General features: G+C 26.8%; 1 pseudogene; it reads left to right on the forward strand.

Moving 5' to 3' along the window:
• Positions 1-3,053, forward strand: part of LOC126903821 (uncharacterized) — a 7,766-nt pseudogene extending 4,713 nt beyond the window's left edge.
• Positions 3,054-3,781: the final 728 nt, after the last annotated feature.

The following is a 3,781-nucleotide window of genomic DNA, read 5'->3' on the forward strand; positions in this document are numbered from 1 at the left end:
TTTATCAAAATTTTAAAGTTACTATTGCTATGATTTTTATTTTTAATGAATAAAATAGTTGTTTATAATACTTAAAAAAGAGGTACAAAAATAAAACTCTAAAATATCTATTATTCATTAAAAATAATTTTTTGATTTTTACAGTTGTTATTTTTATATTTTTAGTAGAATATTAATCTGTATGAATTGTGAATAGATCTAATTTGGAAGCAGATTTTGGCAATAATGAGCAATTTTTGAGTTCCTAATAATAGNAGATTTTGGCAATAATGAGCAATTTTTGAGTTCCTAATTAATAATTATGCGTGATTAAATATTAATATGTATTCTGTTTTCATTTTAGAAATAAGAGACAGAGTGATACTGATGTTAATAGTCATCATTCATATAAAAAACCTAAAACCCGCAATAATGAAATTTTGAGTTCTTATAGTTCAAGCAAATTTCTTCAGCCATCAAGACAGAAAAAAACATATCCTATTGGTTAGTTTACTAAAATTATTTTAATATTTAAGTTAATAAAAAGTTTTTTGTTTAAAAAAATTTCTTTATTGTTTTTAGACCCAGAGGGTGATGATTCTCCTTGCCGAAAATATTGTAAAAGTTGTACTTGTTTTGGTTCAACCGTACTATTAACCGATGATAATAATAAGTCAATTAAAATTGACAAATCTACAGAATCTGATTTAGCTGGAGATCTTGTAATAGTTGCACCTAGTAGAATATTCAATAGAAGTGGAAAAACACAAGTTTTTAAAAAAATTAGTATAAAAAGTGTATTAGATGAATTATTTGATGAGCCAGAACCTACACCTTTCACAAGTATTGAGAAAATAGAACAAAAAAAAAATAATGCTGTTAAAGAGGGTATTTTTTTTTATGCATTTTTAATAACAGTAAGTTATAAATAAGAGTAAAATTCTGTAATTATTTCTGTACAAGCTCTGGTAACATGGTGAGCGGAAAAAATGTAGTAGAAATGAATGATAGAAGAAACAATACTTGATTTTCAGATGCTCTATTTTAACTTTTAATTAGAATTCAATAAAATAATTATTAACACATAACTTTCACAATGGTTACATAGATTTACGATTTATTTATTAACAGGTAGTTTGCAAAACTTTGGCTCTGACATATCGTTGTTCTGACTTGCACTTTGCCATTTTCAAACTGTCTTGTCACTGTAGTGGAATGGGTTGAGTCAGCAAATTTCATTATATTATAGGCCAACGCCAATATTCTGATGCTCTTAATATTAACAAAATTATTAACAAATGTAAAAAAACAATAGTGTAGTAATTCATTGGTCTGTGCAAATTTTTAAAGTATTAATCTACAAAATGGTTTTAAAAATATATGATTATACAATAACTACTTGAAATAAAATCTAAAAACTATTATAGTATATGTAATATCTTAAATTTTTAATATTATATTAATTTTAATACTTCATTTTGATCAGGTACATCCACCAATGAAAAAAATAGTAGTGAATTAAGCATTAAATTTACACAATCACCAACAACTTCATGAATTATTTCACCAACAGTTGGATCTTTTGAAAAAACATAAAATACAGTTATCCCCAAAACAACTTCACAATTTAATTTTGGTAGTACAACAATGTCATCAGCTGAAAAATTAAAATCACCGAATGAAGTGGATGGTGTAAAAGATAGTGGTCAGTCAACATTATCATCTAATAAAGAAATTGAAAACCAGAAATCTGAGCTTAGCAGTTTGGTTAACAAGAAAAATCATCCTCTGAATGTAGTTAAGTTCTTGAGAGTACTTTAAATAGCACATCAAATGATATAATTTCAAAAGAGTCAACTGAAAGCTCAGTTAAAACTCCTTTCCAGTTTTCTGCATTACCTTCTAAATCTTTGGATTCCAACTCAAGCTTAAAAAGTGATGTAGAGTGTGTTAAGAATGTGAATAAACCTGAAACTATTCAATCAATACAATTTGATAATAAAGAGTCTTACGAAAAAAATACAAAAGAAGATAGTGCTGTAGCTTTTAATAACTGTAATATAAATACTTTACAACTACCAGCTTTTATACTTAAAGGTAATGAAAAACAGCCAATGTCTGTTTTACAATTTGGTACAGAAAAAAATGAAAAAAAACAACTAGCTCCAGTAATGCAATTTGGAGCTCCTAAAACTGAAGAAAAGGAACCATTAACAAAAATACTCTCAGTAGCTTCTAAAACATCAGAATGTTTAAATAAACCTGTATTTTCCTTTGGTCAAAATCTCTTAATAGTTTAAAGTCATCTGATAGTGTTAAATTTCAATTTGGTTCAACAAAACCTAATGATAATGTTTCAACCATTCCTGTATCAACAGAATCAAAAACTGTTGGTTTGGATCAAGTAATACAGCTGCTAGTTCAACTCCTTTCTCTTTTGGAAAAACTGATGTTTCTCAATCATCAAGTGAAAAGTTATCATTAAAATTACAATTTGGATCTCTTCCAATGGAAACTCATCAGTAGAACAAATTAATACTAATGTAACAGCATCCAATAATCCAGGACCTAAATTAGTTTTTGGCAGTCAAAATACTGACATTAAACCAGCCTCATCAAACCCTACCATAATTTTTGGTAGTAATACAGACAATACTGTATTTCAATTTAATACTTCTAGTACTAAAACCAATGAAAAGCCAACAGAAACAACGAAAAATGCTTTTCAATTTTCTCCTGCTAAGACTGTTCCATCATTTGGTAACTCAACAACATAAGGTTTTGGAGATAAACCAGCGTTTCAGTTTAATGCTCAAAAAACAGATGACAAGAAATCTCAGTTTTCATCACCGTCCTTTGGAAATCAAACTGCTGCTGTTGCTCCTTTTAAATTTGGAGGTGGTGAAAAGCCTGCTGTATTTGGAAGTACATTTACTTCACCAAATCAACCAATCGAGTTCAGCAATAAAATTGAAATTATTTTCTTGTTTTTAGGAATGCAAGAATCAAATCAGGCATTATTTAGTATTGGAACAGCGCCAGCTGGGGAACGAAGAAAAGCCAAAGAAGCCTGAAGAAGACTATGATAACTTAAAATATATTTCTATAATTATTTATAAATGATAAAAGTTAATGTGATTTTCAAAAATTATTTAATTTTTGTAGTTAAAGTCTATTATCAAACATAATTTGACAATACTTTAATAACATCAGAAATGTATAATTTTAATTGTCTACATGGAGAATTTAGGCTAAGTAACTTTTTAATTGATAAAGTAGATTTTTTTTCAACTTTTGAGGGTAATATCTTCAACTAGATAAGATTTTAATCATTTGACGTGTAATTAAAAAAGGTAGGTCAAGTGAGAGCTGAGAAAATAAATGATAGTGACAGAAAAAAAACCATAAAGTAAAATAATTTTTAATCTAGAAGAAATTTGTTCTCACGAGGGGAGACTAAAGTGATGTAGTCCTTGATATTTATTGAAATTATGTAAGCTAGTTCTAATTTCAAAGTTATTTTTTTCAACTTAAAAGAGCAAAAAAATTTAAATAAGTTTAACTTCCTATGCTATGTCAATGATATTATTTAATATTTGTGAAAATCAGTGTACTCTCCTTGTCAGGTATTTAAAACAAAATAATATATTTTATTTTTAAAACCATGAATTTTATCATTTAAATTTTATAATTTTAAATCATTTTATCAAATTACATTAGTATACATAAAATTGTATGATATTTTCTCGTTAATAATTATTATTATGTATGTTTATCAGTATTATTCTTATAATTGAAACTA

Source organism: Daktulosphaira vitifoliae, unplaced genomic scaffold, assembly GCF_025091365.1.
Source record: "Daktulosphaira vitifoliae isolate Bord-2020 unplaced genomic scaffold, ASM2509136v1 Scaffold_4, whole genome shotgun sequence".
Classification (NCBI taxonomy): domain Eukaryota; kingdom Metazoa; phylum Arthropoda; class Insecta; order Hemiptera; family Phylloxeridae; genus Daktulosphaira; species Daktulosphaira vitifoliae.